The sequence below is a fragment of the Nyctereutes procyonoides genome, unplaced genomic scaffold (assembly GCF_905146905.1).
Source record: "Nyctereutes procyonoides isolate TBG_1078 unplaced genomic scaffold, NYPRO_anot_genome, whole genome shotgun sequence".
NCBI classification, from domain to species: domain Eukaryota; kingdom Metazoa; phylum Chordata; class Mammalia; order Carnivora; family Canidae; genus Nyctereutes; species Nyctereutes procyonoides.
This window is the reverse complement of record NW_026575046.1, coordinates 50,088,149-50,099,992: the sequence shown is the minus strand read 5'-3', so window position 1 is coordinate 50,099,992 and position 11,844 is coordinate 50,088,149. Positions and strand designations below refer to the sequence as shown.

Sequence of the window (11,844 nt, the reverse complement as noted above, 5' to 3'; positions counted from 1 at the left end):
TGGGAGATCCAGAGAAGGCCTCTGGGCTGAGGCAAAGCCTGGAAGTGAGCTTACTCATCCCTCTGCTGCCATCTTCTTCTTTGATGTCTTGATGTTCCAGTTCTGGCACCCCGTGAGGCAACGGCACCAGGCTGCCTGCCCCAGCAGCCTCCTCACACCAGAACAGCTCTTGGCAGGGCTTTCCGGGGACTTCAAAGGTGGAAAATTGCCCTGGGATAGCTTCTCGAAGGCGCCTTCCCAGTGTGAGCACTGCAAGGGGAGAATAGAGATCAAAGTGGGGCCAACCTTTGGTTATGGGGGAAATGATGGGCAGGCCTGCTCTCTGCTGAGCGGAGGGCGTGGAAGGGCCTTGGGGGCTGTCCGGAGTCCACGCAGTCAGGACCAGAGGGCTGACTTGCTCTTTCCTCTGGAGCCCCTGTGGAATATGACCGGGGACTCTGCTGACTAAGCTTTCTCACTGTGTCTCCTGAGCCCATGGCCCTTTCTCTGGTTCTCTTGGGCCTCCTCCGGCACAGCCCTGCATCTGAGGAGGAGGAAGCACTCTGTCCCACCTGCTGGAAGCCTGTGATTGCGTGAGAGCAAGGCAGCAGGCCAAGTGCTGATAAATCTCTTCCTCCTGGGAAGTGCCAGGCAATGCCCCCTAAACGGAAGTGATCTGTGGGCCAATCTGCTAATGATTTATTGCTGGATCCTTGGGCCTGGCACCATGGCACCGGCTGCAGCCGGCCTGTCTGTAGAATCTTCCCAGAGGGCATCAGAGAGCTCGAGGTAGGAAATCATGCTCCCAGCTGCCAGCCGCCAGCCTCTGCTACCCTCATTGCCCCGAAAGGACTGCGTTTGTTTGTTTGTTTGTTTTGTTTTCTCAAAGCAGGCAGGCTGCGAAGCAGTGGTCTAGGGAAGGCATGGGGACAGGACTGGAACTGAGGGCGGGTGTATGTGTATTGAGTGACATGCTGGCACTCAGCTCTGGGGCCAGAGGGGTGCTGTCCAAACGAACTGGAAGCAGACTCAGCACGGAGCACCCAGACAGAGAGGAGGAGCTCTGCTCTGCTCCTGTTCACCCACTGTTCACCACCAGGGTGTCCACAGTAATGAATTCATTATTTATAAAGGGTGAGTGCCCATGGTAAAAATTTCAAACCAGCTTGAAGTGAAAAAGTGAATCTCTCCCCATTTCCAATCTCAGCATCAACCAATAATGCTGCAAGTCTCCTGTTCTAGAAGACATGTATTTTTTGAAAGCTGTAGGTCACTCTTCCACTTCGTTTCCCTTTAGCATAGCTTTCCACGGTGGGAGCTAGGTCAGTTCTAGCAGCTGTGAAGTGCTCTGGTGTGTGAAAGCGCTGTGATTTATTCATCAGCTCTCTGTGGATGATCTTTCTGATTGCTACCAGTTTTTCACTCTTATAATCCAGTGACAATGGGCATTTGTCTAACATATGGTGCTTTACTTATTTGAGTGTGTCTCTCAATGTCTTTTAAAGCTTGTACTGAGCATATACAAAACTCTTTTTCTCAGTAATACTTTGAGGGAGGAATGATGGCACCCATTCTCCAGATGAAGACAATAAACAAATAAAGTGATTTGTCCTGGGTCACATTTCTGGCATTTAGAGCTATCATTCATTCAACAGATGTTTATGGAACATGACTACTGTCCTTTTCAGGCACAGTGCTAGACCTTGGATGAGCAGACAGCTGAGGTCCTGTTCTCTTGGAGCTTACTGGCTAGAGGGGCAGCTCGTGTATATATATATATATATATATATATATATATATATATATATATACTCTGCTAAATGCCTTGAAGAAAAAACCGTGGTGTTATAAGAGAATAATAAGTAGACCGAATATAGATTGTGCAGTCAGAGAGGGCTACGTATAAGCTAGGATGTTGTCACAGATTGAGTGTTTATTTTCCCTCAAAAATCATGTGCTGAAATCTAATGCCTTATATGCTGGCATTTGGAAGTGGCCTCTGGATGGTGACTAGGGATTAATACCCTTATAAAAGAGACCCCAGGGAGCTACCTTGTCCCTTCTGCCTTGCGAGGAAAGAATGTTAAGATGGCCATCTATGAATTAAGAATGGGCCAAACATTGAAACTGCCAGCCTCTTGATCTTAGCCTTCTGGCCTTCAGAACTGTAAGAAATAAATCTCTGTTGTTCAGGAGTCACCTAGTCTACAGTATATGTACTTAGTGTTATGTTATAGCAGCCTGAGTTGAATAAGACAGATAGGAAGGAGGAGCAGGCATTAGCCAGGTGAGACTGTGAGAACAATAGGCTCTAGGCAGCACATGTGAAGGGAACAGCACATGCGGAGGCCTGGGGTGGGATCGTTTCCAGCTCTGGTGTTTAGGGCTGGGTAGCAGATCAGTGTGGCTGGGGAGTGTGAGCATGAGGGAGAAGAGAGAGGCAGGCAGTGAAATGGTAGGTAGGGTCCTGGACACATAGGGCCTCAAGGACCACGGGGAGGGATTTTTGATTTGTTCAAATGCAGTGGGAGCACACTGGGGCCAGAGAAGCTATTTTACTGGGGAACCCTAAGGATACCCTGGCAATAAAACCAAACCAACCTTCAGTAGAGTTTTGACTTTTTTTTTTTTTTGAAGAAATTCTTTTTTTTTTTTAATTTTTATTTATTTTATGATAGTCACACAGAGAGAGAGAGAGAAAGAGAGAGAGAGAGAGAGAGAGAGAGAGAGAGAGAGGCAGAGACACAGGCAGAGGGAGAAGCAGGCTTCATGCACCGGGAGCCAGACGTGGGATTCGATCCGGGGTCTCCAGAATCGTGCCCTGGGCCAAAGGCAGGCGCCAAACCACTGCGCCACCCAGGGATCCCAAGTTTTGACCTTTTAATAAGAACAGTAATGATAACAATGATTTAGCATTTATTGAATGTGCACTATGTGCTTGCTACTATGCTTAGTATTTTTCACTTTGCCTATTTTAATATTCGTAACAATCCATTTAAGGTAAGTACTATTGCTGTTGTTCCCCGTTTAGAGATGAGGAAACTAAGATCAGAGAGATTAAGTCATCATCCAACTAGTTGAGTACTCATGGTACATTTGTCAAGATAGACCACATCTTGGGCCATAAAACAAGTCTCAATAAATTTAAAGGCTTCAAAACCATAAAAAGTGCTTTCTGACCACAATGGAATTTTAAATGAGAAACCAATAATAATATAATTTCTGGGAAAACTCCAAATATCTGGAAATTAAACAACATATTGCTAAGTAATTCACGGACTGAAGGCAGACTCACGAGGCAAATTAGAAAATATTTTTATTTTTTTACTTTATTTTATTTTTAAATATTTTATTTATTTATTCATGAGAGACACAGAGAGACAGAGAGGCAGAGACATAGGCAGAAGGAGAAGCAGGCTCCATGCAGGGAGCCTGATGTGGGACTGGATCCCAGGACTCCAGGATCACGCCCTGGGCCGAAGGCAGGTGCTAAACCGCCGAGCCACCCAGGGATCCCTAGAAAATATTTTTAACTGAAATACAACAAAAATATGATATATTAGATTTTGTGCAACGCAGCTAAAGCAGTACTTAGAGGAAAAGTTACAGCTTCACATGCTTATATTAGAAACAAATATCTAAAGTCAATGACCTAAGCTTCTATCTTAAGAAAATAGGAATAAAGAAAAGAGTAAACTAAAAGTAAATCTAAAGAAAGAAATATAATAAAAGCAGAATATGATGAAATACAAGTCGGAGAGATGATACAAAAAATTAGCAAAGTCTAAGTTTTGTTCTCTAAAAATAGTCAACACATCTGACAAATCTCCAACTATACTAATCCAGAGAAGAAAAAGTATGTCAATTATCAATATTAGAAATGAAAAAGGGATTATCATCATAGGTCCCATAGGCATTAAAAGGATAATAAGAAAATACTATGAACAGCTTTATGCTAATAAATTTGATCAATTTGATTAAATAGATAAATGTTTTGAAAAATAAAACTGGGGCACCTGGTGCCTTCAGTTCAGGTCATGATCCTAGGGTCCTGGAACTGAGCCCTGTGTCCTGCTCCCTGCTCAGTGAGGAGGCTGCTTCTGCCTCTCCTGCTCTCCCCTGCTTGTGCTCTCTTTCTCTTTCTCTCTGTCAAATAAATAAAATCTTAAAAAAAAAGAAATAAAAAAAACTAACAAAAATTAACACAAGAAATAGAAAATCTAGATATCCACGTCTATTTAAGACTTTGAATTTGTTATTAAAATTTTTTCTAAAAAGACATCAGGTCCAAATGGTTTCACTGTTGAAGTCTATTGGACATTTAAAGAAGAAATAGCACCAATATTACACAAATATTTTTAAAGTCTAAAGAAGGATCATTGCTTGACTGTTTTGTGAGTCCAGTGTATCCTTAACACTAAAACCTGACAAAGACATTATTAAAAAAAGAAAGAAAATTACAACTCAATATTCCTCATAAATACAGATGCCAATATCTCTAACATAATCACAGCAAATTAAATCCAATAACATATAAAAATGATAATATATCATGACCAAGTAGAGTCCCCAAAATGAATTATATTTGAAAATCAATCTTTAAATGTAATTCTGCAAAGTAATGAAATAAAAGAGAAAAACCATAAAATTATTTCAGTAGATTCAGGTAAAGCATTTGGAAAAAACCTCACCCATTCCAGATAAAACCTCATAGTAAACTAGAAATAGTAGGGAACTTCCTCAAACTGCTAAAAACCATCTACAAAAAAAAAAAAATCTACAGCTAACATAATACTTAATGATGACAGATTGAGTTTTTTGTTTCCTTGAGCTCTGGAGCAAGGCAGAGATATCTGCCTTTATCACTTATATTCAACATTATTCTAGCAGCTCTAGCCATTGCAATAAGGCAAGAAAAAGAAATTAAAAGGAATAAAACTCAGGAGGGAAAAAAATAACTATCCCTGCTTGTAGGTGCTATAATTTATAGAGAAAAATCCAAGGGAGGCTAAAATACAACTATGAGAATTAATAAGTGAATTTGGCAGTGTTGCATCATATAAGATTAATATTCAAAAGTTAATTGTATATAATTTGAGGTTCATATACTAGCCTCAAACATTAATGAAATTAAGGATGCAATCCTGTGTATAAGTAGCAACAAAAAATACTGAAGAAATCTAACATAAGACATTTAGGACTTCTGCACTGAAAACTACAAAGTATTGCTGGGAAAAATTAAGAAAATCTTAAATAAATGGAAAAATGTCATGTTTACGGTCTGTAAGACTCAATATTATGAAGACAGCACTTTTCCCTAAAGTGGACTATGCAATCCCAATAAAAATTTGCAAAGTTTTTTTATTGAAAATTGACAAATGGATTCTAACATTTATGTGGAAACACAAAGGGTGAAATGACTGGGAAATATCAGAAAGGGAGACAGAACATGAGAAACTCCTAACTCTGGGAAACGAACAAGGGGTGGTGGAAAGGGAGGTGGGCGGGGGGTGGGGGTGACTGGGTGAGGGGCACTGAGGGGGGCACTTGATGGGATGAGCACTGGATGTTATGCTATATGTTGGCAAATTGAACTCCAATAAAAAAATAAAAATAAAATAAAAAAATAAAAAATTTTAAAAAAAGGAAACACAAAGGGTGTAGAATAGCAGAAACAATTTTTCAAGAAAAGTTGGATAATTTATCCTATTTGCTTTCAAGGCTTCTTATAAAGTGACAGAAATCAAGATAGTTTTGGTATTAATCAAAATACAAGCATATAGATCAATGGAACAGATTAGAGAGTCCATAAATAGACCCACATGTCTTTGGTCAATTGTTTTGACACGGATGCCAAGGCAATTTTGTAAGGGAAGAAAAATATTTTCAACAAATGGTGCTAGATGTCCACGTGTGGGAAAAGTGAGCACTGACACTTAACCCACACCATACATTAAAAAATTATTCAAAATACATTACAGAACAAATGTAAAACTTGAAATTATAGAACTTCTGAAGGACACCATGAGGTAGGCAAAGTTTCCTTAGTTAGAATCCAGCAAGTACAAACCATAAAAAAAAAAGTTAAACTTTGATTAAAATAAGAACCTTTTGTTCCTTGAAGGATGTGATGAAGAAAGTACAAAGGCAAGTCACAGAGGGAGTGAGAGGAAACGTTTCAACATACGTGTCAGAAAAGGGATATGAATTCAGAATAAAAAGAACTCTGACAGCTCAATGGTAAGAAGACAACTCAATGAGAAAATGGGCAAAAGATTTGAACAGATTGTTCTCAAAAGAAGATATGAGATAGAAATCATCAGGGACGTGAAAGTGAAATTACAGTGAGATACCACTGGATCCCCACTAGAATGGCTAAAATCAGTGGTGTGCTGGTAAATGTTTAACAACTAGCTCTGGCTAGGGCTGGAGTGCAGGAGGTCTGATTAGGAGTGCTTGCTGATTTTTATGACGTAAGTACCCCCACCATGGTCAATTTTAAGCTACCAACGAGAAGATGTCACTAACCCAGAGTTGGGAATTGATGCATACATTGATTCCCACAAGCTGGTACAAGCTGGCTGTAGCACACCACTGGCTAAAATGTTTAAAACTGACCCTACTGAGTGTTGGTGGAATTGTGAGCCAGCCAGAACTCTCATACTCTGCTGTTGGGGGTGTAAGATGGTACCACTTAGCAAAAATGGTTTTGCAATTTTTCAAAAGATGAAACATGACTTGTGATTAAACATCACACTCATTCAACAGCGAAGCATACCCAAGTTCACAGCAGTTTTATTTGTAATAGCCTCAAATTGGAAACAACCCAAATGTCCACCAGCTGATGACATTCTGTGGCATATTTATACAATTGAGTATTATTAATCAGCAACAGAATGAAATGAACTATTGATACATGAACCATATGGATGAATCTTAAAATTATAGTGAGTGAAAGAAGCCAGACAAGAAAGAGTACATGCTGTATGATTCAAAATAAAGTAGCCTTTTTCTTTTCTTTTTTTTGAAAAACGCAAACTAATCTACAGTGACAGAAAACCCATCAGTGGTTGCCTAGTGAGAGCATGGAAGGAAGGCTGGATTACAATGGGCACAAAGTGATCTTTGATGGCCTAGGAAATGCTTGTAATTCTGATAATGGGGATAGATTCACGGGTGTACACATATGTCAAAACTGATCAAACTGTACATTTTGAATATGTGCTATTTCGTGTACTTCAGTTACATCTCAATGAAGTTGAAAAATTTTTTATAACTGCAGCCTTCAGATTTGACCCCAAAATCTGGGGATGGGAAAATTAGGGAGGATCTGGATTTGCAGTTTCACAAGCTCCTCAAACGATTCTTATTTTTTTTTCAAACGATTCTTATAAAGCCTGAGATTGACTGAAGAGCCCCCAAATCTGCAGTAAGTTTAACTTTCAAGATGGATAAAGGAAGGTGTGTTTACACATCACAGCAGAGCCTGAAGGAGCTTTAATAGTAGCATTTGTACTTTCTAGTTGTCCTAGCTTGTGCTAGATGCTCTCCCGTGCATGGAGGTTTGCCCAGCATTGCCCTGTTGGGACGTGGTCAGGATGGGGTAGTTGACTTTCAGTGCAGCTGGAAACTATGGGACTGGGTTGACATCTTCTCTCCACCGCTTCCTAGCAGGGTGACCTCTGCACACATCTGTCTGTATCATTTATCTCCTCTTGTGCATCCAAGGCACCTCAATAAGTTGTAGCTTCAAACAACTGCAATCAATTTTTGCTCATGAGTCCTACAGTTAGAGGTAGTTTTTGCTCCACGCAGGGTTAGCTGGGGTGCTGCACTGAGGCTGAGCCATCTACTTCCAAGCCACTTGGATGCCAGTATCAACTGGGAGCTGGCACAGCTGTAGGCTAAGGCTCTGTCCTTCTTCCTGTAGATCTTCCCATGGGCTGCTCTTGGGGGCTTTCTTATAGCATGATGTTGGGTTTCCAGGAAGCGGTATTAAGGGAACCAGGAGAAGCTGTATCCCCTTTGATGATTAGCCTCAAGTCACAGAACGTCATTTGGCTCAGCTGAACAACTTTATCCTTTAACGCCCTTCCTCTTATTCACTCTCTTCCAGCCACACTGGCCTTTTTGTCTAAAACCAAGTGTGTTCCTGTTCTGGTGTATTTGCACTTGCTGCTGCTTCTGCCTGAAACACTTCCCCTGTCCCTAGATGGGCACAAGACTGTCTTCTTGTCTTGTCCAGGATCATGACCTGAGCCAAGCAGATGCTCAACTGAGTGAGCCACCAGGCACCCCCTATTAGTTGTATTCTGCTGCAAGGAAAAGCTTCCTTTTCTGTTTTCATATTTACGTATATGTGTTTGTTTAAATCATTATGAACTCACGGATTTCATTCAATGTATTGTAATCCATTATTATTATTCATTTTGATATTATAATTGACCCAGATCAGGCCAGTGGGGGCTCATTTAAAAAAGCTCATGTCTAGGTTCTTTTGATGTGCCCCCATCAATCTTTGAACTTTTCTTACTTTCTGGCATGTTAAGATGCTCCAGGCTTATCTTAATTTATTTGTTTATTTAGTTAGAATGTTTATTAGCTGTTTTCCCCCACTAGAAGATATGTTCTCTCTCTTTACCACATTCTTTTTTAAAATTTATTTATTTTAAAGATTTTATTTATTTATTCATGAGAGACACAGAGAGAGGGAGAGGCAGAGACACAGGCAGAGGGAGAAGCAGGCTCCATGCAGGGAGCCCAACGTGAGACTTGATCCGGGGTCTCCAGGATCATGCCCTGGGCTGAAGGCGGTGCTAAACCGCTGAGCCACCGAGGCTGCCCTCTTTACCACATTCTTTACGCTTAAATCCTCAGGTATAAATTGGCTAGGAGAAGACTTAGAAATATATTTCTAGAACTAGTGAGGATTATTCTGCAAGAAGGTTGAAGTTTCATGCATTTCTTAGCTGTATGATCATAACAGCAGAGCACGGAGCCAGTGAGGCGGCATGAATGGTTAAGAACATGGGCCATAGAGGTAGATCTTCCTGGGTTCCCCTCTAAGGTTCATTACTTCTTAACTGCTGACCTTGGACAAATCACTTTTCTCTGAGCCTCAGTTCCATTGTTATCAAAATGGGATATTACTAACAGTACTTAGTCACATGGTTGTTCTAAGAACTGAGAGAATATACATTTTGTGCTTCGTGCAGTGCCTGGAACATGGCAACTGGCCAATAAATAGTAGCTATTATTATTATATACATTTTCTTATCTAACCTTTCTGGCAGATCTGTGAAGTATCTCTATTTGTAGATAAGGAAACTGAGGTTCAGAGTGGTTAATTAACTTACCCATGGTTACATAGATAGATGGTGAGGAAGCCCAGGTAAGAACCAAGAAGGAGAATTTTCTAGTTTAGTGAAGGGTGAGAGCTGGTCCAGGTGAGGCAGGGTCCTTTTACACCCATCCTGGCTATGCATGCCTCCCCCTCAATCCCCTAACCCATGCAGTGTAGGCAGGGGGACTCACTTATTGTTCAGTGATGAAGTGATCAGTGACTGACAAAAGAGTGACAGCCTTTTTAATTGCCAGGGGCTCATCAGTAACACCACAAACCATATGTTGCTAGACTAAGAAAGGCAGCAGAACAGTGGCTAAGATCATGAACCTGAGTTAGACCTGGTTTTTCATCTTAGGTGGGAAGTCTTGGGTAAATTACCTAACCTCTTTGTGCTTTAACTTATCTATAAAATTTCAGGGCTTTTGCACTGGCTGTTCCCTCTGCCTTCAATGCTCTTCACCCCATCCATATAGTTAACCCTTTTATCTCACTCATATCTTTATGCCAATCCCTGAGGCCTTCCTTGATCAATCTGATATCAAATGAAATTCATCCCCTTTTCCTCACCCTATTCTTCCATGACATTGATCACCACCTAATCCTGTATCATTCACTTATTTATTATTTTCATTGTTCTTTGCTTTCCCGCCTCGCTGGAATGTCATCTCTACAAGAGCAAGGATTTTGTTCTGTCTGGGTCACAGCTGTATTGCTAGCACTGAGGAAAGTGCCTGGGCATAATAATAGCTAGGGAAACATTCCTGGTTGTTGTCATTGTAAACAAGTCACACCTCTGTGCTAAACTGTAAGGAAATGCTCAAAACAAGCAATGTTATCAGGTCATGCTGATGTTTAAGACCCTCTGGAATTTGATCATAGTTTTAATGCTGAATTCCTACCATTTTTTTCTTGTAGCCTAAGGCCTCCAAATATGCCTGGGACTTTCCAACGTGACCAGCGGCATATCCTCACCTGGGAGCTCATAGAAATACAGACTCTAGGCCCCCAGCCTCATGGAGTCAGAATAAGCAGTGGAATAAACCCCACTTGTGCATGGCCAAATTGGAGAAATGCTTACTGGAATCATTTTCTTCTTTTCTGGAATCTCTCTTCCAGCCCTCCATATCTTCATTCATTGTTCTCGCCACCAGCTTCTAACTTGACTTAAAGGCTCTTTGCAAGTTTGCTTCTATTTCTCTGAGGGAACTTCCCACATTGCTCTGTCCTTTCTTGAAGATATCTGTCTACATACTTTGCCTCCTTATGGTTCTCGTCATCAAACCGTAAGCACAGGGCCTTCCCCTTACTTATCTCCAGATCCCACTGCCTATACCTGCCTTAACTTAATAAGGATCTGTTCTATGAGCAAATGAATCATTTGATGTCTTTATCTCCTTTGTTTATTCTAAGGATTCAAAGATGTTTGACACAATATTACTTTTTTCGGTCTTAAACTGCATGCTTCCTAAGGGCAGGACCATCTGGTCTTCCCAAGGACCTAAACTAATTTTGTTATATATAGTCAATGAACACTGAGTTCAGCCCAAGTGCCAGTCTCCAGATAAAGTGCCTGTCAGGGAAATAAATGTCATTGAAACACAATTTCTGGAAATAAACTCACAGTCTTGTGGAGGGGATAGAGTTTCCCCATCTTGACATACTAACAGGTGTCTTCTTCGTGACACCATCCAAATCAGTGGAAAACAATCTAAATGCCCACTTGCAAGAATCAAAAAGCCATGGTATAATCATGCTGTAAAATTCTCAGCAGTTTTTGAAGAGAATGAGATAAACAAAGTTACTGCCTGGGAAAGCTCTCCAGGACATGATGAAGAAACATAAAACATCTTGCAGAATATGTGCCATTTGATACCAATGATACCTTAAATAATAAACTTGTTTATATTTAACATGTGCAAAAGGACTGAAAAGACACCCACAAATTAATAACAGTGATCAAAGGAGGGGATCCCTGGGTGACTCAGTGGTTTAGCACCTGCCTTTGGCCCAGGGCGTGATCCTGGGGTCCCAGGATCAAGTCCCACATGGGGCTCCCTGCAGGGATCCTGCTTCTCCCTCTGCCTGTTTCTCTGTCTCTCTCTCTCTCTGTGTCTCTCATGAATAAAGAAATAAAATCTTTAAAGAAAAAAAAAGTGATCAAAGGAGACTTTAGCCTTATCTGCATTTTTTTAAATATGGAAAACACATGTAGGTATTATTTGTGAAATTATAAAATTTGTAATAACTTAAAAACATAAAAATATTGAAGTTGAATAAATTCTAATAAAAAATAGGGTAGCTGGGTGGCTCAGTAAGTTAGGCATCTGACTCTTGGTTTCAGCTCAAGTCATGATCTCAGGGTCCTGGGATCGAGCCTCATGTCAGGCTCTGTGTTCAGTGGGGAGTCTGCTGGAGATTCTCTCCCTCTTCCCTATCCCCCATCTCTCTTTCTTTCAAACAAACAAACAAACAAACAAATAAATAAATCTTTTAAAAAATTCAAATGAAAAATAAAATGG

The 11,844-nt window shown here is 40.7% G+C and overlaps 1 long non-coding RNA gene across 1 annotated transcript; it reads left to right on the top strand.

Moving 5' to 3' along the window:
* Positions 1 to 690: 690 nt before the first annotated feature.
* Positions 691 to 11,256, top strand: LOC129509911 (uncharacterized). Its single transcript, XR_008664434.1, has 3 exons — positions 691 to 768; positions 6,104 to 6,219; positions 10,241 to 11,256. It is a non-coding gene; the product is annotated as an uncharacterized LOC129509911 (long non-coding RNA).
* Positions 11,257 to 11,844: the final 588 nt, after the last annotated feature.